The sequence below is a fragment of the Vulpes vulpes genome, chromosome 13 (assembly GCF_048418805.1).
Source record: "Vulpes vulpes isolate BD-2025 chromosome 13, VulVul3, whole genome shotgun sequence".
NCBI lineage: Eukaryota > Metazoa > Chordata > Mammalia > Carnivora > Canidae > Vulpes > Vulpes vulpes.
In genome coordinates this window covers 40,955,438-40,978,564 of record NC_132792.1, presented here as the reverse complement: position 1 = coordinate 40,978,564, position 23,127 = coordinate 40,955,438, and the positions used below count along the sequence as shown (strand labels likewise).

The 23,127-nt window shown below is 42.4% G+C and overlaps 1 long non-coding RNA gene and 1 pseudogene across 1 annotated transcript in view; both read right to left on the bottom strand.

Annotated features, from left to right (window-relative positions):
• Nucleotides 1–4,092, bottom strand: part of LOC140595165 (uncharacterized) — a 42,832-nt gene extending 38,740 nt beyond the window's left edge. The window contains exons 1-2 of the long non-coding RNA XR_011996579.1: nucleotides 3,955–4,092; nucleotides 3,385–3,470 (exon numbers count right to left, since the gene is read on the bottom strand). This is a non-coding gene — a long non-coding RNA (uncharacterized lncRNA). The remainder of the gene's footprint in view (nucleotides 1–3,384; nucleotides 3,471–3,954) is intronic.
• Nucleotides 4,093–19,702: 15,610 nt separating this feature from the next.
• On the bottom strand, nucleotides 19,703–19,803 carry LOC112932684 (U6 spliceosomal RNA; annotated as a pseudogene).
• Nucleotides 19,804–23,127: the final 3,324 nt, after the last annotated feature.

Below are 23,127 nucleotides of genomic sequence, written 5' to 3'. Positions count from 1 at the left end.
GAACGGGAAACTTGTCATCAATGGGAAGTCCATCTCCATCTTCCAGGAGCAAGATCCTGCCAACTGATGTTGATAATGGGGTGATGATGGTGCTGAGTATGTTGTGGAGTCCACTAGGGTCTTCACTACATGGAGAAAGCTGGGGTCATCATCTCTGCTCCTTCTGCTGATGCCCCCATGTTTGTGATGGGTGTGAACCACAAAAAGTATGACAACTCCCTCAAGATTGTCAGCAATGCCTCCTGCACCACCAACTGCTTGGCTCCTCTGGCCAAAGTCATCCATGACCACTTCGGCATCGTGGAGGGCCTCATGACCACCGTCCATGCCATCACTGCCACCCAGAAGACCGTGGATGGCCCCTCTGGGAAGCTATGGCATGACGGCCGAGGGGCTGCCCAGAACATCATCCCTGGTTCCACTGGCGCCACCAAGGCTGTGGGCAAGGTCATCCCGGAGCTGAACGGGAAGCTCACTGGCATGGCCTTCCGTGTCCCCACCCCCAACGTGTCAGTTGTGGATCTGACCTGCCGCCTGGAGAAAGCTGCCAAATATGACAACATCAAGAAGGTGGTGAAGCAGGCATCAGAGGGCCCCCTCAAGGGCATCCTGGGCTACACTGAGGACCAGGTCGTCTCCTGCGACTTTAACAGTGACACCCACTCTTCCACTTTCGACGCCAGGGCTGGCATTGCCCTCAATGACCACTTTGTCAAGCTCATTTCCTGGTATGACAATGAATTCGGCTACAGCAACCAGATGATGGACCTCATGGTCCACATGGCCTCCGAGGAGTAAGAGCCTCCTGGACCACCAGCCCCAGCAAGAACAAGAGGAAGAGAGAGGCCCTCAGCTGCTGGGGAGTCCCTGCCCCAACTTAATCCCCCAACACACTGAGAATCTCCTGACCTCTAATTTACATCCCAGACCCCGAGGAAGGGGAGGGGCTTGGGGAGTCCTACCTTGTCATGTACCATCAATGAAGTATACTGTACCCAGCCAAAAAAAGAAAAAGAAAAAGAAGGGCTTTTAAACAATTAGTATCATACAAACTGAAACGTAACTGATGACAGAGAAGAGTAATGGTCCAAATAAGTCTTAGGTTACTCCTGAAGCAAGCCACCCCTGCTCTCTATCTCCAAGAAAATAAGTCAGGTGCTTTGGCCAGGTTGCAGGCTGTGAGTCAGAGAACACCACCGTTGCTGCCCTCCAGGAGTCTACAGTGCTGGGTGGGGATGTCCTAGGCTACGTTATCGTCCGCACTATGTGCTGCCCCTCCCTCCCGTGGGAGTAGAATTAGCTGCCCTTGGCACTGCTTTGGCTGAGGGAATACAGATAGAAGCAACAATTCTAGGCAGAAGCATTAAGGCCAAACATGATCACATGCACATGTGGAATCTTGAAAGACAAACCAACCAAAGTGAACTGATAGACACAGGGACCAGAATGTTGGCGGTCACCAGAGGTAAGGGCTAGAGGATGGGCAGCAAAATGGGGGAAGGTGGCTGAAACACACAAACTTCCTAATCACAAAATAAAGCAGCCCTGGAGACGTAACATGTAGCTTGATGACTACAGACAGTGATGCTGCATTGTATGGTTGAAAGTTCTCATCACAAGGAAAAGATTTTTTAAGGATGTGTGGTGATAGATGTTAATCAGACTTATTGTAGTGATCATTTCACTACATACACGCACATTTCAAATCATCATGTTTACACTTGAAACTATTATAACGCTGCATGTCAATTATGTCTCAATTTTTTTCCAAGGCCAGATGTGTACTTTGCCAACCATGTCCCCTTTTCCTTTGCTGTGAGCCCAGCACTATCCCAGAGAGAAATGGGGGCTGCTCTCTCCATGAGCCTGGGCCCCGATAAGGGGCAGAGCCCTAGCCGACTCGTGATGGAAATGCAGCAACAAGGAGCCAGTAGGCCACCTTGGCTGTGGTAAGCCAGTGCCATGCGGAGGTTGTTCGTTCCCACAATAGAACTCACGTAAGTTGACTGAAACAACGACCTAAGACAAGAGCGTACAGAATCACAGTATCAGACCAGTTCCAGGAGAGAAATATGGGATTTCAAAGGAAGGAAAGATCTATGCCTAGACCACATCAGCGGCCATCCAGCCAAAACATTTTCTCCTTTTTTCCAGTGGCTTTTCATTTTGTTTTACTTGACTTTGCTTTCCATGCAGCACTGAGTGAGACAGAGATCTGACAACTGACTAATCAGCTGACCTGAGCAAACCAACTATCCCCCCACCGCATTCTCTTCTTTGCATCTGACCCATGGAGGACAAGCCGAGGTGTTGCCAGGCCGTGACTAGGCCACTCACTCACTCATTCACTCAACATACCTTCATTGGACATCTACCACGAGCAGGTTACACGAGACTCAGAGACAGAAGAAGAGTCCCTGCAGCTTCTCAGCATCTCATGAAGGCTGGGACCAGAGCTGCTCAATAACCATGGGCTTACCGGGCACTCTGGGCTACCAAAGGGCACATGAAAGAGAGGGATCGATGGGACCCAGCCATGGGAGGGTGGGGGAGTGGCATCAGGAAACACTTCCTCAACCGAGCTCAGTGTTGAGGGAAGACGAGGAGTTAACCAGCCAAAGGGAAGGAGGAACCACAACTTGCAAAGGTGCAGAGCAATGGGGCTTGGCTTCCTGAGAGCTGCCCTGTTTGGACAGAGAGTGGGACAGGAGGGTGGAGTAACAGAGAAGGAAGAGGCCTGGTCAGGTCTGCATTGGAGCAAGATTGCCCCGGCAGCTCCAAGAGGGAAGGATGTGAGAGGGGCCAGCGGCTCTTGAAACAGCAAAGTGAGTTGGGAGGCCCTTTCTACAATCCAGGTGAGGAACAGAGAGGATCTGAACTGAGACAGGGCCTGTTGGTGGAAGAAAACAGAGATTCTCAATTTCTGCTCATTTAAGGAGGAAATTAGCTCAGAGCTGGTGAGCTGCAAAGCCTGCAGGGAAGCACCAAAGCTTTTCTAATTCCACTCTGCCCCAGTGAAGGGCTTTGAAGTTCTTGCCTTCATAGTGGAGCTTTTGTAATTAAAACTCATACCTTGATTGGTTATAAAATTATTCTCCTACCCTCTTCCTCTTTCCAGGCCCCTGTCTCCATTCACACATGTAAACGTGTCCCTGACAAACGTGTTCCCTCCCACAAATGTTTATTGACTCCCCATTATGTTGAAGGCACTGTGCTAGGTGCAGAGTACAGAAGAAGAGCAAAGCGCAAAGTCCCTGCCTCGCGGAACTGGCAGCCCGCACGATAAATATATTAACAAATAAATAATCACAAAATGCAGATCTCGATGAATGAACACGAGCAGAATGACAAACTCAAGAAGAGCAGCTCTGCGTGTATCCTCACCCAAATGTCCTGGGAGGCTCATCCGAAGTCAGTCAGTTGAGATGTAGGCACTAAGATATGTACATTTAATTTATATCAGTGTCATTCTAGAAAAAAAAAAAAAAAAAGATGTTGCATCCAGGCTGGAGCTCATATACCAAAACACCAGCACTTAAAATACAAGGTCACATTCTCCAGAAAGGAAGCAAGGGCTCCAATGATAGGGGTGGGAGTGGGAGGTTGGGAATGGGGATCTCTAACCCTTTCCATCTCTGGGCTCACTGAGGCCACAAAGCCCCCGGGGTCTCTGTGAGGGGCTCACTGGAGCACTTCAGTATCGACTGAGCATCTCAAGCAGGTCTCACAAGAGGCCACAGGATGCTGGACCTGGTAAGGGTGACACACTTGGGGCTGAGTTCTAAAGTCAAGTGGACTTGCATCATTGCAGCTCATATTCATGAAACAGAACCAAAATCCTTATTAATGCTTTCTTGTTAAAATGTCACCAGTTAAAGAGAAATTAGTGAGCTCTGCCTTAAATAAAATTTCTCTTTGTCGATAGCTTGAAGATCGAAATCCCAGAACACTCACCCTACAGCATTAGTGTTGGGCCTTTCTGCAGCAGCCTTTTCACAGAACAGCTCCTGTCACCTAAAGATAAAGAGTATCTGTCCAGAGAGCTGAGCCCAGTTCCCACCGGGAGGCCCACTGGACTCCTGGCTTTTCTGCAGACTCTCTAGAGTCTGCAGTCAGCTGACAGCTGAACTCTGGCCACCAGCCCACAACCAGCAGGGCAGTGACCCTCCACAGCCACCGGCCAACAAAGTTGGATGCAAACCATTGGCCAGTAGGTAAAAGCCCCTCTACCTGATCTTGGCTCTTCCACACCACCCTTTCCTGATCTTGGCTCTTCCACACCACCCTTTCATCTGTCATCCTTTCCCCAGGCCCAATAATTTGATTAAAAAAAAAAAGATTTGATTAAGTGCAAGATTTATGAGGTTCCGCACTTGAAACAAATGGTAATTCAGTAGAAGCGCGTTCTAGAAAAAGGGCTAGAATGTGAACCAAATTCTCTATTCCTTTATCTATACTTCTACATTCACGCACGCGCACACACACACGCACATACACACACACACACATGCCATTTGGCAACTTGTCACTCAGAAAGACTAATGATAATTATTCACTTTGCATATTTGGCAGGTATAATGGGACACTACTTTGGCAGTGATCAAAAATCATCTTCCTTTATGGTTCTTAATCAAAAATTTATTTCCCATTGACTAACCCCAGGAAAAGGTTATCATCTACTTCAGTCTATACTTATTTCACTACTAACAAGAGATCCTTTTCTCTCCCATCCTCAGCAATGCAGAATTACCATCATTCCCAAGACCTCTTTGGGTTCCTTGACCAGAAGAGGCATTTAGCTATGTCATCCATGATGTATTGCACATTTAATTGCACTATGCAGCTATTCAAAAAGCATTCAGAAGTAATCATTTAGCATTAATATCCCAGGGCAATCCAAGGTCACAGTACATTAAAAACTAATTCACAGTGGTTCAAGAATGCATTTTTCATATATGGAGTAACATAATTCTTTTATGATAAAAATGATAGTGGTATTACAGAATGATGAGATACAAGATATTCTGAATATCCATCATTGGACCTACTGTACAAATGGCAAAGTCAGACCTTTGTTCTTCTCATAACTCAACACCCCACTAACCTGTATTAAACACTATTGACCACGTTAACCCTGACCATGTTTTAAGGAGCATCAGCTCCTTATTTATTATCACATGCAATACAAGCATTTAATGCTTATTGTGATAATTTCACTCTCAAATTTTACTATCTTTTATTTTCTATAATTATTCCATATAAAATTATCATATCTCCGTGGGTAACTACTGGCTTTTTAAAACTGCACGCACACATCCCTCTGTGTGTCTGTGAATCCTATCAGCCGTCTTCCAGGAATACTGTGGGTGATGAAATTATTATAACTTGCATCAAACATCTATCATGATAAAATAATAGTATCCTGAGGCAACAGGCCCTCAATACAACATAGAATGGGCAGGCCCCATCTTCCAGAACCTATCATCTCTCACACCCCATACCATTAGCAGTGCTGTATCACACTTTGCTGCCATTCAGCAGGCAATATATCAGGAATTATTTCAGCACTTCACAGGCAATATTGTCATTTGTTAATATGCTAAGCTCTGCATCCAAAGATACCAGGTTACACTACCAACCCACTGGTGGGGTTTTTCCCCCTATTTCTTTATATTTCACTTCCCATCTTTCCAATCATTCTCTCTAGACTGGATAGAAGTCATAAGCTTTGTCCTGTTCAGAGGGTCATTCAAAATGACCAATAAATATTATCATAACCTTGCATTTAGATCATGAGGGTGAGCTGAGATTGGGCATTCTGAAAATGCAGATAAGATATCAAATCACAAAGTACAAATAAAATGTATGCTTTGGCCAGTGATAACAGAAAACTGGAACAGGGACTACATGACTAATGGTCAATGAACAGCACAGATGTTCAAGTGCTGAGTTTGGAAGTAATAACATCACAGGTCTCCACCTGTCCTTCCCGTCAGCCTCCAGGACAGCCATGCTAGAGCTCCTGGAACGTGTGTTCAGGGTTCACCACCTCAACTGCCTTTCTCCAGACCCCTGAGAAGTTGTTTTTCCAGCACTGCAAGGGGAAGGAAGAGCCCTAAGGATCTGATGAAATAAGAGACATGAATGGGATCTGGGAAAGTATCCCAAAGGTGAGCAGGGGCATAGATCACTTAAACTATTCGAAATCTCTATTTTCAAGCAATTTTTAACACAAAAAGCCAGCTTTGGATAAATTAGGGAAACGAGTAATTCTGGCTGCAATTTCTTTAAATAGGAAGATCTCTACATCTGTATAACCGACCATCAGCCTTCCTAGCTACAGTCTGTAAGTCCACAGACCAATGAAACCTGGGGGATTCCTTAAACACATAGACAAGGTACTTGGGCCTCTTCCCCTCTTGGTGATGAAGGCTGAAGCATTTCTCCCTTCTGTTCCTCTCCTTTTTTTCTCTCTCTCCTTTCTCCCTTTTCTCTTCCTCTTACCCAATTCCTTATAAATGTACCTTGGGAACTAGAAGGACTGTACCAAACTCAAAAAGGGAGAAGCTAGAAGAAATATAATAAAAATACAGTTGGTAACCCAAAAATTTCACAAAGGAGGCACTGCTACATTAGCTCAATCTCCACTGTTTCCAAGTAGCTGGCTTTTCCATCATGGATCCTCAGCAAAACCAGTAAGATCGATAGAAACCAATAAATCTGATGTTAGCAGGGGTTGGGGTCTGCATTTTAACATTTCTTATTTGAAGAGCATCTTAAATGTGGGCATCTTAAATGCCCTTCTCATCCTCCTATCAACCAGCAGTCTTAGGCAAATCTTATATGGAGTCTTAGCCACCTGTTGGCCTCCCTCACGAAGGGAGCAAGGGACACAGGACTTCCTAATAAAATAAGTTCCTTATAGGACGAAGTAACTTCCAAATTTCTTCAGGCACATTTATTGTTATCCTCACCCCCTCTCAACAGCATGATCATCATCAAAATCTCCGTGTGCTATATCCCTAGCAAATGATACAGAGAGAACAGAGAAGAGAGGTGGACAAAAGTTGCCAATTCTGAATTTTAGTGTCTGTCACTATCAAGCTTCCTGCTCGTATACAAGTCACTGAAACAACCTGGGCCTTCCTTTCATCATCTCTAAGATGAAAGTGTTAGATAAGCTCTCCAGTTTCCCTGCTAGATTTAATTTTCTATAATTCTTTATCCTAATTTAAAACATTATCACTAGACACAACCTACCCACGTGGACAGAACTGATCATGGAAAAACTGATTCTTAGCACTTAAAAGCTAAGAGGGCATCATTAGACTTACCTTAAATATGAAGAAACTGGAGTTCCAAACAGTTTCATTAGTTGCCCAACCAAGGTGAGTAAGTTTATGAGCAGTGGGGTCAGTAATCAAATTCTGATAAAGCTGAACAGAGACCATGGGGTCAGATCAGGAATTTAATTTTAGTTTTACCACTTGCTGTGTGACCTCAGGCAAGTTGCTTAAACTCTCTGAGAATTGATTTTTCTTGTTAATACAAATGGCAATACTATGTTACCTACATCTCAAGACTGTTATGACTTAACACCTAGTTAGTGTTCGACACATAGTAGGGGTGCAGAAGGGTTAGTTTCTTTTCTTAACCTCATCATGCTGGTCACGGTATGCCAAAGGGAAAGTAGGCATTAGGTTTAACACTGACTACTTGTCAGCAGCCATTGTTGTAGTGTCTGGTGGACTGGGATTTAATCTCTGTGTCCTACTGCCCTCTTCTGGATCTCAAACATCAAATCTGCTTGATTCATTTTATTGGATCCTAATTGAGCAAACCCTGGACGTGACTCAATAGTGCCTGCTCCAGAGATGCAACGGAAGCAATTACTGGATGCAACAAGTGCACATTTCCAGCAGAAAAGATAAGGTGGTTTGTAACTGCCATAGGGGGTATGTTGAAGTCACGACAAAGTGACTTAAAGGACACTTCTTTTGACGTGTGTGCCAGGTCATCTAACTGTCTGGTGATTCCAAGTTAGTCACAAACACTGACCAAACGTGTGGGAAACAGATAGAAGCAACCCACAGGACATTTTGATATTGACTTGGAAGGGAATCCTAACCTAATTAAGGTTAGTCATGGCTCCTAGACAAACTGTTCTAGGAGCCATTTGGTTTTAGTGCATATTTCTGCAAGCTTTTAAGCCTTTAATTATATTTATTCACAGAAATATAATCCATCTGTTTCTAATTCACTTACACCTTTTGTAACAAACTGTTGTTTCATATCAAGTTGATGTCCAAAAGGCCAAAGATATCCTTATAAGTGGTTCATATGTTTAGAAGTTTTCCTTAGGTAAGCCTGGTGAAATGTATCCAATGCATTACAAAACATTTGAGGTCCAAGTTGTAGGCACATCAAAGAATAACTTACAGAGATTTGAGATATTAGAGAATAACACTCATCAAAAGTTAAATTCCTACCTAAAAACGAACCCAAAAGAAATAATCTGTTGTGCTACCCAGTGATTTACAACAGGTGTAAGTGTATGGGTGATCCAAATTTTATTTTTTGAGAAAAATGCAGAAATAACTAGACAGTATCTTAGACTTTTCACATTCAATCAATGATTTTTAAGTTTTCTGTACTCACTGTCATTACAATGTTAGAAAAAAAAATAGTAACTCTTGAGTTGGAATACTGGATGGATTAATGGGTTTGACAGATGGATGGATGGATAGATGGACGGATGGTTCAACAGAAGGAACATTCTTAGAATTTTTTAAATTCAGTATATTTTTTCCAATTGCTTCTTTGATCCATACATTCCAAACACAAATTATTTTCTCTATTATTTCAAATACTTATTTTATGATCAATACCACCTAAATTGAGATATACATTGCTTTAAAAAGCAAGGTACAGCAAAAAAAAATGAAGGCAAATTATCTTTCAAATGCACCAAAGAGAAATTATAAACATTCTGAAAACAAATCCTTCTATAAAATGAAGAATGAGTTTATGGGCTAATCACAACTTTACATTTTATAAATCTCTATTTTCACATGTGATATGTGTTTAAAGAGGACTTTGAATTTTGATGCATCCAACTTTGCTTTTCTTTTTCAAAATTGCTTTGGCTCTTTGCGGTCTTCTGTGAACTTATACAAATTCTAGAATTATTTGTTCTAGCTCTGTGAAAAATGCTGGTAGTGTTTTGATAGGGAAAGCAAAGTTGGAGGCATCACAATTATGGACTTCAAGCTGTATTTCAAAGCGTAGTTATCTGGACAGCATGGTACTGGCACAACCACAGGCACATATATCAATGGAACAGAACAGAAAACCTAGAAATGGGCCCACAAGTATATGGTCAATTCATCTTCAACAAACCAAGAAAGACTATCCAATGGGAAAAAGGCAGTCTCTTCATCAAATGGTGGTGGGAAAACTAGGCAGTCACATGGAGAAAAATGAAATTGGACCACTTTCTTACTCCATACACTAAAATAAATTCAAAGACCAAAATATGAGACAGGAAACTATCAAAATTGTAGAGGAGAACACAGGCAGCAACCTCTTTGACCTCGGCCACAGCAACTTCTTACCAGACACATCATCAAAAGCAAGGGAAAGGAAAGTAAAAGTGAACTTTTGGGACCTCATCAAGATAAAAAACTTCTGCACAGTGAAGGAAACAATGAACAAAACTAAAAGGCAACCTACAGAATGGGAGGAAATATTTGCAAATGACATATCTGATAAAGGGTTAGTATCCAAAATCTATAAAGAACTTATCAAACTTAACATCCAAAAAATGAATAATCCAGTTAAGAAATGGGCAGATGATATAAAAAGACATTCTTTCAAAGAAGACATACAGATAGCTAATAGCCACAAGAAAGGATGCTCCACATCACTCAGCATCAGGGAAATACAAATCAAAACTACAATGAGACATCACATGACACTGGTCAGGCCAAAATTAAGAACACAGAAAACAATAGATGTTGGTAAGGATGCCGAGAAATGGGAACCCTGATACACTGTTGGTGGGAATGCAAACTGGTGCAGCCACTCTGGGAAACAGTATGGAGGTTTCTCAAAAAGTAAAAAAAAAGGGGCAGCTGTGTGGCAGAGTCAGATGAGTGGCCAACTCTTGGTTTCAGCCCAGATGGTGATCTCAGAGTCATGAGATCAAGTTCTGTACTCAGTGGGGAGTGTGCGTAAGACTCTGTCTCCCTCTCCCTCTGCCTCTCCCCTCATCTCTCTCTCTTTCTCTCTCTCTCTAAAATAAATAAATCTTAAAAAAAAAAAGTTAAAAATAGAACTACCCCACAACCCAGCAATTGCACTACTAGGTATTTACAAAGGATTTACAAAGGATACAAAAATTCCGATTCAAAGGGGCACATATATCCCAATGTTTATACCAGCATTGTCAACAATAGCCAAATTATGGAAAGAGCCCATCCACTGATGAATGGATAAAGAAGATGTGGTGTGTAGATACACAACGGAATGTTATCCAGCCATCAAAAATGAAATCTTACCATTTGCAATGATGTGGATGAAGCTCGAGTATATTATGCTAAGCAAAATAAGTCGGAGAAAGACAAATACCATATGATTTCACTTATTTGTGGAATTTAAGAAACAAACAGATGAACATTGGGGAAGGAAGGAAAAAAAAGAAAGGGAGCGAAACCACAAGAGACTATTACTAACTATAGAGAAAAAACAGGGTTGCTGGAGGGGAGGTGGATGATGGGTAGTAAGGAGGGCACTTGCTGTGATGAGCATTGGATGCGGCACACAAGTGATGAATCACTAAATTCTACTCCTGAAACCAATATTACACTATATATTCGCTAACTAGAATTTAAATAAAAACTTGAAATGTAAATAAATATACATACAAATTAAAAAAAGGACTTTGCGGACCAATATTATTTATTAGAAAACACTAAGAACTGCCTTGTTTCGATTTGACATTCATAGGTGAGAAATAATATTTCTGATGCCACCTGGCAAAGAAGGGACGGCATAGAAGCCAACCTCGGGACTGTGAGATACTACGCACCCGCCGCGTACCCTTCAAGAGCACATGCACTTCTGAAGTACATGCACGCACACACACATACACATACAATTCATTTACCCATATGCTCATCCAACAAACACTAATGGCCTATAATCGAGACTCATATCAAAAATCATCTTCTTAACAAGTCCCCCAACATGCTCCAATAGCGTGAATGGCCCTTTTCTCTGTTACCCAAGCCACCCATTCATTCTTCTCTCCTTGCCTTTATTGCATTATAATTATTGTTTACATGGCTGCCACTTATCTGGACTATGAACTCAGCAGAAGTGTAGGCTCTATGTCTCATTCAGATTTTTATTCCAAGCACCTAGCCTGATGCCTAGGACACAGTAGATGCTTCAGTAAGTGTGGCTGCAAACAGGAGAACGTGTTTGAAATTCTCTGGTTGTTTCATCTGCATGTTGGACACTAAACATCTGAGTCAGCTGACGTCTAAAACACTTCTCTGCCCACACACAACAGCCCTGTCACAGTTAAATCCGTGGAAGTGATGAGCTTTCAGTGACAGATGGCATTCAGCCATAGACTGGGCAACAGCTTGGTGGGAACTGAAACAGGAAATGGATAATCAGGCTAAATTACCTTTCGGGGCTCCTTCCAAACATGACCTCCGGTGATTCTAATGCAGGAAGCTTCCTTTCTCATCTGTTCATTTACCTTCTTCCTACTTCATGAGAACTGCTGAGGCAACGAAGCTGAATTCTTGGATCCCTGAGATGTGTTGAAATAGTAGGGAAGCTAAAATGTACTTGTAAGGTAATCCTGGCCCTATAACTCACCCAGGAAACTGGGTTAGACTGTTTCCTCTTTCTTGGCATCTCCTAAATTCTAAGGTTGCTCTTTTTTTTTTTTTTTTTTTTTTTTTTACTGATTTTGACTTAGACTCTTTCACATTTCCCAGCCGGGGCTCTTTCTCTCTCACTTAGGTTGACATTCTTTAGTCACTCTCCAACCAGTTTTAATTACAGCTGATACAAGCATTGCTGTATCTAAAGCACTGTGCTGGGCACTTTATATCTGTTACGTCATTCTGCTCCCAAGAGGTAAATACACTGTGATACCCATATTAAAGGATCGAGGAACTAAAACTGAGAGACATGCCCAATCCCTACAACTAAAAAGTAGTAGAGCTTGTAATTCAAGCCCATGGCAAGCTCCAGAGTGCAAGCTCTTGACCACTAAGCCAGTGCTTCTCAAACTTTGTTGTGCACCCAGGTCATCTGAGGGTCATGATCAAAAGCAGATCCTGGAGGCACCTGGGTGGCTCAGCAATTGAGCATCTGCCTTCGGCTTAGGGTATGACCTCAGGTCCTGGGATCAAGTCCCACAGCAGATTCCCCATGGGGAGCCTGCGTCTCCCTCTGCCTATGTCTCTGCCTCTCTCTCTTTTTCTGCATCTCTCATGAATAAATAAATAAAATCTTAAAGAAAAAAATAAGGTGGATCATGATTCAGTCTAACTGAATTGGGGCCCGAAGTTCCAGATTCCTAACAAGTTCCCAGATGTATCTGCTGGTCCTCTGATACTCTGGATCCTGAGTAGCAAAGGATGATGCCATTTGCCCTTCCTAAATCCTTCCTTGCGTTTAGGCTTTTTACCAATTACTTCTTTTCGGCTCCCTCCTAGATTTGGCACACACCAAGAAGTTAACTTGAGGGCACAGTGGGTGGGTTAACCATCTCTGACACATGCACTCCTGCCCATGCAATAGTTACCGACCACAGGGCTAACCAGCACCATGACTGAAGGCACAGACGTGCAGTGCAAGCAGCTTCAGTCTACTAAAGAATGGAGAGAAAGTGTTAGAACTCTTTTTTCTCTGCCCTAAACCCACCAGAATTTAACTTTAACATCTCAAAAGTCAATAAATAAATAATGCACCGATCTATTTTACAATATAGCATCCCTAAATAGCTACTTTTTAAAGCAGTTGATACTAAAATGTAGGATTTTTTTAAGCTAAACAAGAATACCAACACTGAAGGAATATCAGGACAAGTAAATTTAATGACTTAATGTTGCACAATATAAAATCATTCCACTTGAATAACTTTTAATTAATTATAGCGCATATATGCCAATTATGCCTGATTTATTAAGAGAAGTTCGGCAGCACTGGATCCTGACAGATAATACTGGTTGCCATGACATCCAGGCTTTGCAAGGACATCTTAAGGATCATGATGCTACTGTCAGGTGATAAGTTTGACCTTCTGTGGGTTTCATGATAGATGATTGTCCTGTTAAAGAAAACACCTCAGTCACTAGGTACAAGTATAAAGATTTTACATATATTCAGCTTCTTATTTTGCTGGAGATAGTGCATAAGCAACCGTAAAGAAATTACATCACTTAAATATTAGATTGCATGTACACATGAGGGCATACACACACGTACACCTATTAGACACTTACATATGCATATATCATATGCACATATGTACATTTAATTAACTATTTCATTCATCATTATATTCAAAGAATGAATCTTAGGGGAAGAAATAAGAGGTGAAGCACAGGGATTTTTGAGGCAGTGAAACTATTCTCTATGATACTGGAATGGTGAATACATGACATTATGCATTTGCTAAAACCCACAGAACTATACAAAACAAAGAGTGAAGCTAAATATAGACCATGGGCTTTAGTTAATAACATATTGGTATCAGTGCAGTAATTGTAGCTAATAGATCCTACTGTACAAAATGTCAATAATAAGGAAACTCTATTTGGAGGCAGAAGGATGGGTATGTGTGAATCTCTGGACCACCTGATAAGTGATCAATTTTTCTTTAAATTTAAAACTGTTCTAAAAAATAAAGTTCATTAGTTGAACACACACGCACACATACACACAGAGAGAGACACACACAAGGAACCACTAAAGTTCATAAATTAAGGCATAATCAAGAAATAACTGTACTTCCAGGTAAGAAATTTGAAAATTGTGAAGTAGAAAATATCTGTTTCAAAAACTCTTTTCACCCATGGCTCTGTGTCCCCAGCCTGTATGCCCCATACCCATGTGCATGCACACACACATAGCGCGCTCATGCACCCTGTGCTTGACCGGCACCTTCCATCGTCTCACAGAGATGACTGAACAGAAAGATGTGTTCTGACAGCACCAAATACGTGCATTTGCTCCCCCTCTCCCACCCCACCCCCACCCCCAGATAACGCCACAGCTCCATGGCCTGGCGTAGTCAAAGATGCATGTCTTCAGCAGGCTCCCAAGAAATCATTTTAATGGCATGCGAAGTGTCTTTTGAATTCCAAGAACAAACCTAGAGAGGGGACCATTTGAGGTCTTCGAACCCACCACAACCACCTGAGTAGCTGTTCTTTCTGCCTTTCAGTATTAAAAAAAAAAAAAAAAAAAAAAAGGAAGAAACATCTACCTTCTGTGCCAAGTCTCAAACATGTCAATGAGGATTATCACGTGACAAGAAGACAGCCACTGTACATATGTGTTATTTCATTATGGCCGTCCTGCCTCCCTCCTTGCCATTCCTTGCTAGTTTTCCAAAACTGTCAGTGCTCCTGGAAATTCTGGCTTTTGTCTCTGCCAGGAATTGCTACTGGGGTTCCTAGGATTAGGAAAACAGATGCAGGAGAAGGTTGGTAGCTGAAGAAGGAGAGAAAGAAGAAAAAGTAAAGAAGTTAAGTTGTAGCTCTTCATGAGTTAATGAATAGCTCAACACACTTCCTCTAGATCATCCTATGCTTTAAAAAAAAAAATCGTTCTCTCCGCTATTTTCTTTCTGTTCACATTCCCTTTCCCCATGAGTCCCAGTTGACTGTCTCTGAGCTTTATAGGAAGCATCGGCCACAGGGTTGCACAGTACTGCTCTTTTGCACTTCAGCGAGGAGGCCTGGGAACTGCGATCCCTGAAAGAATGATCCTCTGTCTGCAATTATTGTTATAAATGTTCCTCTGGAACTCACTAGTGGCCGTATGGTCTTTAGTTTTATTTGAGAACATTCTTGGCTTGTTTTCTATTAAAGGCAAGGCAGGCAGAGAGCATAGTAAATGAAAAGATATTTCCAGCCGGGTTCTCAGTGAGATTTACTTTTCAGTAAATAAAGTACCCCTGGGAATAAACTGCTCATCCTTTGAGATGTATTACTATAGTTCCTATCATATCTGTCAATTCAGGAAAAGAGACAATTTGCTAAGTATCCTGTTTCCCTGGAAATTAATTCTTATGTGAACAGCTTCAATCACTTTGTCCTTTTACCTCCCAGATCAAATATAGATTCCTGGCCTCCTCTTCAGAGCCACCCACCACTCCAGCTCCTCTCTCAGAGACTCTCTCGCCCTCTTGACAGGCTGCGCTGTGGCCAGCCATGCAGTCACTTTCTGGCTTTCCTGCCTGTGCATACAACAGCCTCAGACTCAACTGCTTCACCCTTAACTGATTCTATCCTAGAAGATAGACCCAAACTGATTAAACTAAAATATTTATTCTTTCCTAGAACACCCCCTCCCACCCCCCTGCCAACTCCTTCCTGTCTGCCTGAAGAGCAAATAGATTGTTGGCCATTTGCTGTCCTTTGAATAGTCTTTTGTATTAAAAATGGACTGCCAATGAGATCTACTAGAACTATCTATTCCTACCTATTCCAGTACTTACCTTCCCTCTTCTCCTTCCACCCCTCCCCCCAAGCAAACACTAAAGTCAGCAGATTCAGCCTTTGCAGGCATCCAGTGTTGGGGGTGTCTGAGCAACCATTTTTCCCTTTCTGGGTTCTTAACCCTTGGAGAACAGACAATAGTGGCCAGAGGAGAATCAAAATCCCTGGTCTGATTTATCATTTCAAAAGCTGGATTGAAGAACGTTGCAAGGCTCCTGTCTTCCCTCCCTGAAAAGTGGGTCCTATCTTCCCCTAACCAGCCTGTGACTAATTGGAGAAGCTGGAATAAAGTGAGAAGAAATCTAGTTTGGCCTGATAGAAATCTACATTTCTTGATCTGTTTACCACTGGAGACTGGAAACATAGGCCTGGGCTCTGGTAGGTCCAACAGATCAAAGTGCAAAAAACAAAAAAAAGCAGCGGCAGATGCCATCTACTTCATCCACAAGATGATTCCCCCCTAGAAGTAATGCCTTGGTAACAAACAACTCCCAAATCCTAGGTGTTTACACTGATTGATAATCTGGGTGCTTATCACGCTCATGTTATATGGCCATGTTGGGTTGCAACCCAGCTCCCCACCCCACCCTCTTCACTTCAGACTTCTTTCCCTGGGACACTGTTAGTCAGGTAGCAGAGGGAAAGAAATAGAGAAAATCCTACCCTGGGATTCTTTAAATTCTTTTAAAGCTGCTGCTCAACAGTGATCCAATTTGCTTCTGTGCAGTAAAGAACCTGGTTTTCCCCAAAGATGTAGGTATTTGGGGGCAACGACACGGGCAATCAATTAAACATGCTTATATAATGGAGCCCCAATAAAAACTCTGAACTCAGAGCTCAGGTGAACTTCCCTGGTTGGCAATATTCCAAGCATATTGTCTCATATGAATGCAGGGAGGGCGAAATGTCCTGCATATAGTGGACACTTTGCATTTGGAACCCTCCCAGACCTTGCTCTAGCATGTCTTCCTTTGGTTAATTTTTCATTCATGTATTTTGCCCATAATAAACCATAACCATGAATACAATAGCTTCCAGTGAGTTCTTTGAGTCTTTATAGCAAATACCAAAGCTGAGAATGGTTTGGGGAACCCTTACACTTGCATTGGGTGTCAGAAGTGAGGGTGGTCTCGTATGGACTTTTCCCTCATTTCCCTCCCTTGCAGTTGGACCCTACCTCCTTGTAGTTGATGACAGAAGTCTCGAGCGGTATTGGCAGTCTGGAGAACTGCGTCCTCAAGCTTCACAGTTTGGCTAACTCTGAATGACTTCCATCCACATTTCCTCAGCCAAAGCAAACCCTAGACCACACTGAATTCATTGGAGGAGGAATGTAAAACTCTCCCACAAGAAGGGTCTTGCCGCAGACAAGGGAACTGTCGGGAAGAGTTGCAAATGCTCTAAACAGTACGATCTACCACAATAGTTTGGGTAAGGGAATTATAAAGACAGGAACTCAAGTGACATCAGAGTGATGAGAGAAAAGACTACACATGATAGAACAAAACCAAAATCAAGAAAATGTGATGCTTGATTCAATATGAGAATAAGGCAGTTGAAGTAAAAATCACTCACACGTGTAGGTAGTTGATGATACTATTCTTTGAAAAGAACTGCACTGGGGATAAAAAGCTTAATACTGAACACGTTAATTTGAGGAACATCCGAGAAGAGATGCTTGGTTCGATGATACTGATCTAGAACTCAACAGAGAAATACCAGCTAGAGATAGATTTAGAATTCATCTCCCCATAGGGCATAGCCAAGTGCAGCAGATCACCGCAAGTATCTAGAAGGTGAAACAGGGAGGGGTGAGGATGGACTCCCAGGGCAGTACTTTCCACGCACTTTGTCATGTCAGGACACACAGGTGGTTGGGCTGCCCACTGAGGTAAACAGGCAAGACAGCTCAAGTCTGCAGGCAACTCGCCTGGGGGCTCTGGCCACAGCAAGGAACAGGGGATCACTGCTTCATGATGGTTGGGAAGCTCAGTCCTATGGAACGAATACATTTAGGCAGGTGGAAAAGAACAGAGGAAACCAAGAGGTAGCCACAGAAGAGGAAAGAATTGTTAAAAAGGAACTTGAGAGTTTGCATAGAATGAAACTGGAGGGTATGAGCCAGTTTGGGCCAAGAGTAAGAACTAAGAGAAAGGGGTTCTGTGGGTAGGTGGTGTGAGGCGATGACTTCATTGGGGTGAGAAATGAGAGTAAGGGGAAAAGTGAGGGACAAACAGGGCTGGGCAGGGCTAGGTAGGGGGCCACGGAAGCAGGCTCACAGAAATCCCAAAAATGCTGAGATGTAAGGAAACCAGAGATAAAGGAACAAAGCCAGACCACCTGCCCTGGGTAACCAACAAAATCATCAGACTCTAAAAAGGAAGTAAGGCATTAAAGATGTTTTCACTAGTCCCTACTCAATGGTGATGTCAATGGAGATGTTAAAAGGATTTAGGTTCCCTGATTAGGCTTCCAATAAAGGACCAGCCCTAAAGCCATCAGGCACAGCCCTCTCGGGACCCCTCTCACCCCTGGGAGTTTCCTCTATATCTTTACTTAATAAACCTCTGTCCCTTTCCTCACTCTCCTGTGTCGGCGAGATTCATCCTTCAACTCTGTGAGACCAGAACCCAGCTCTCCTGTATCAAAAGGGCAGAGCAGGAGACATGAGGGAGATCTGGCCTTGAAGGAGGAGAAAGACATCGGCAAGAACTGGAGTTTGTCATCAGGTTTAGAGGGAGGAGTTTTGAGATGGGCAAGACCTGAGCCTTTCTAAGAGCCCAAGACAAAGAACCAATGGAAGAGGGGAAGTTGGCAATAAAGAGAGCAAACAGGTGATTTACAAACAAGGACAGTCAGAGGACGGGCCCCAGAGCCCAGAAGCCCAGAAGGGCAGGAGGAAGGACAAATCTCGCCTTGAGGAATAAGACAAGGGGAGTTCATTCCAGCAGCTACAACTGGGTCACGGATGCGGGCAACAGTCCTCTTAGACTCTTTTCTCTCTAAAAGTTCCTATTACCTATAGAGCATGAAAGGTATGAGGCGGGGCTCCGGGAAATATCACAAGCAAAGGTGAGCATGGTGCTTCAGGGCGATGCTCCATTAAACTGGGAGGGTACAAAGTTTTGAATAATAGACTATTTTCCTATATCTTCCATGTTTCTGTGCTCAAGTGAAGTAAGCAGGGATTACTCTCAAAAATTATCAGCCTAGAAAAAAATCCATCCTTTTTCACTCATCCAAGGCCTTCCGATGATTCAGAGCCTCCATTTTCTTGCCACCACCCTCTCTTCCAAATATACTGGCCCTTCTTGTTCCCTGCATATGATAAGCATGCTCCTGACTCTAGGGCCTTTGCACAAGCTATTCTCTCAGGGCAGAAGTGTCTTTGTCTAGCCCTTGGCATGGCATCCCTCTTCAATTGCTTTATAACCTCTCTTAAAACCCTCATCTTATTTCTAGAAGATTCCCTGTTCAATTATTTTAAATAATGCCCTTCCGTGATTCTCTTTATTCCTATCCTTCTATATATTTCTTCGTAGGATTTGCCCTCACTGACCTATTTTTCATTTGTTTGCTTGCCTAATGGCTGTTTCTCCCTCCAGCCCTGCCCTAGAGCACTGAGGTTGAGTCCGCTTTGTAACCTGTTCTACCCCAGTACCTAGGAGAGTGCCGATAGCAAATAGAGTGTGCAGTATTTGCTGATGGAATTCCAGCTCTTTTCTACTCTGTCGTCATCGTCTTCTTCTGCTGCTTCTTCTTCTTTTAAAAATGTTATTTATTTATTCATGAGAGACAGACAGAGAGAGAGAGAGGCAGAGGCAGAGACACAGGCAGAGGGAGAAGCTGGCTCCATGCAGGGACTCAATCCTGGGACTCTACGATCACACCCTGGGCCAAAGGCAGGCGCTAAACCACTGAGCCACACAGGGATCCCCTTCTTTTTTTTTTTAAATATGGAATGCTTCACAAATTTGCGTGCCATCCTTGCTCAGGGACCATGCTAATCTCTGCATTGGTCCAATTTTAGTATATGTGCTGCCCAACCGACTGCTACTCTGTGTTGTCTTTAGTAAATGTTTCTCCCCCTTTCCAGCGTCCATGCCTTTTAACTTCCTTTCCTTTCCATCGCATCAGAAAGGGATCTATTATCAGGTCACTGTACCATCATTGCTTAATTACTCTTCAGTGCGATGAATTTTGGTCATTGCACCTTTCCATATAAATTTATAGTTCCAACTTTTATTTCTAATTGTGGAATACATTTTATTCCAAATTAAATTCCGGTATCATAAACAGATATTCAGACATTTTCTCAAACATACGCATTTTTGTTGGCTAGGGGATAAGAAAGTCAATGGAGGGAGTCTGTCTCCTAAATGATCCTGCCCTGTTATGCGCCTCTTTAGAAACTTTCTCTTACAGTCCCCATTCCACCCACCACGCAGCAACCGAGGCTCCAAACAACTCCACCCGGGCTCTGCTGGGCAGAGCCTTGCCTCAGGCCATACTGTGGGTCCCCCACCTTATATCCAGGTCTACCCTACAGATGGGGGCAGGCCCTACTGGGCCTCCAGGACTGATCCAGATGCTCAGAAGAATTTATAGCCTCAGGGTAAATTTTTGTAGTCTGTGGATACACACTTCCCCCTTTCTGCCTCTGCTATGCAATTTTGCTTCAGGATGAGTTATACCCTGGGTCTCACCCACATCTGATTTAGAGGATATATAGGTGAGACTTTTGACTTTAGAGTTGATGCTAGAATGAATTAAGACCTTGGGGGCTATTGGCATAGAATATGTGTATTTTGCATGAGAAAAGGACACGAATTTTGGAGGGGCCAGGGCAGAAGGCTAAGAACCAAATTGTGTGATTAAGTAGTAATTTTTTACTTTGCTTGCTTGCTTTGAGAATGGAAACCATCTCCAACACTGTCCATATTAACATGACTTTACTATCCACCTGCCTACATTCAAGTGACTTCAATATTCCACGAAAATTTTGCCAGGAAGTTTTCCAAGAAAATGAAGTTGCATTGTTTTTGCTTTAAGAACATTCTGAAAATCCATTTCTCCATACAATGTGAAACTCTATGACCCTCATCATAGTTAATAGCCCCTTCCCCAGACAATAGGCCTCACAACCAGACTCACTGCATGATTGTTTATCCTTTAAAATACACTTTGCTAATCCTAAACAGTTACATCATGAATTTTGCTCAATCCCAATCAGGTCTACCCACTGAAAGACCTTAAAATATACTTCTAAAAACCTCATAAGTATCCCTTTTTTGCTCTCTTTCTTCTAAAATGCTTGTCTCCCTTACTGCTTTGTTTTATCAATGGCATCTTTTGGTGTCTTTTCAGGGAATTTGACAGTCAATGGATTTTTATTCTTATTGTAGAATAAATAAGAAGCCAAACAGGATCATAATAATTTCTATTTCCTATCATTTTAACATGAAATGCTCCAGTAATGGGCCTATTTGTTTTCTCTTTTGTTCCAAATACAGTAAAGAATCTTTTTTTTTCTTTAGCATGTCCCCCCCCAATCTTATTGCATTTAGAGCCTTTTAATCTTTCACACATTGTTTCTTCTTTCCTCCTAAGTGCTTCCACTTCCCTCCTTACCTTGTAGTGAGAACACTGCTTGCATCGCAAGACAATGGAGAGATTAATGAGATAATGTTTGTTGAATATGTCATGTGATGTAAATATCAGGGACAAAGTCCTTCATTTTCCCATAGTTCTTTGCATTTACCTTTATTTGAGCACCTGCATCTGGCTCTGTCCTTCACCATAAACCTCAAAAAAGTAAGAGTTGCAATCTTTCCATCCACTTCAATATTTTGCACAGTATCCGAACCAGAATTTGGTTCTCTGCCTTACAGGGCAGAGAGGAAAGAGACCAGACAGCAACGGCACCACAGTAGACTAAAGAACAGGCGGACAAATGTTCAACAAGCCCTGACTAAAGTCAGAGGCCTAAAGGCAAGTGGGTAGGTGCTGAACCAAGGTTAGAAGCAAAAGTTCAAGTCTGCACACAGAGGCAAGTGGCACCAATGGTCTTTGGTCAGGAACATCCCTGTCTTGAAGGGGTCATAGCCCCACCAAAAGCACATGTGTTCCTGGATTGCCCTACCATGGTCACGGTCCATAGTTCATTTTTACAGCTTCCTTCCTCTCTTGAGTACTATTTCTTTCTATGGTTTCCGGCAACAGAAACCATTATGTAAACTCTTAAAAATTCTCTTCCCAACCTTAGTACCATGTCCGACTCTATCTAACATTTTTTTCCTTTACCATTAGGAACTCCAAGATAACCAGGTCACTTTCTCAGAATATCCCCTAAAATGTGATTGGAAAAGAAATCAGACTTACCCAGGGCCACTGGAGAGCAAAAGGACTGTGTCTAACAAGTATTTAATGGACAGGTGTCTACATAATAAGTCTGAGCCTCATCATTCAGCCAGAGGACATTCATTTACTCTGGCTAGTGTTCAAAATTCTCTGGACAGGAAAGCATTCTGCTCTTTCCCTAAGGGCTTTATAGTACCCTCAGATTAGAAGAGCAAATTCATGTAACCCAAGGATGCACACATTTTCAGAGCAGTGCCAGCTTTCTGTGAGCTGATGCTGTTCGACTTTTAGCATTGAGTGTAATAAATAGCAAGAAGACTACATTATTTTTAAAAAAAAAAAAAAAGGACAGGAGGGAATTATTTTTTCACTACACAGAGAAAAGTACTACAGAATTTGCCTTAAGTTCTTTTTGGTTGGGATGCATATTTATTGAACTATATGACTTTGAGATCTGGACTCTAGCAGCAAAACTGAAACTAATTATTTACCTATATATGCATACACGCACACACACATGCGTGCATATCCAACTCCCTTAAAACATGCCTCTAATGGATTCCTCAACAGTGTTTCTAATCAAGACTTACTAATTCAAAAGCCGCTAGGGATAAGACAGGTATGATGTTACGCACTATGCAATAGTAAAGACTATGGCAGAGTCATATAGCACATGCCCTGCCTAAGAATATTCAGATTTATTTTTCACCGATATTTATTTTGCTAATTGAAGCCACTGCTAGCCAAATTCAACTAAGGGGCCCCAGTTTGTGATCCCCACAACTAATCTCTGCCAAGGCTCCATATACAAGCACATTATATTCCTCTACTTCTCTCCGTTGCTCTAAATGAGCCATGAAAACACCTTACTTTTGGCCTTAGAGCAAAACTCAGTCTGAGTTCTAACCTTTAATACATTCTCCAGTTGTGCCACTAAGAGTCACAAATAGCATTTCGATTCGCTGGCCCCAAAATATTTTCTGGAGACATACTTAAGGTTAATCAAGTTTCCACT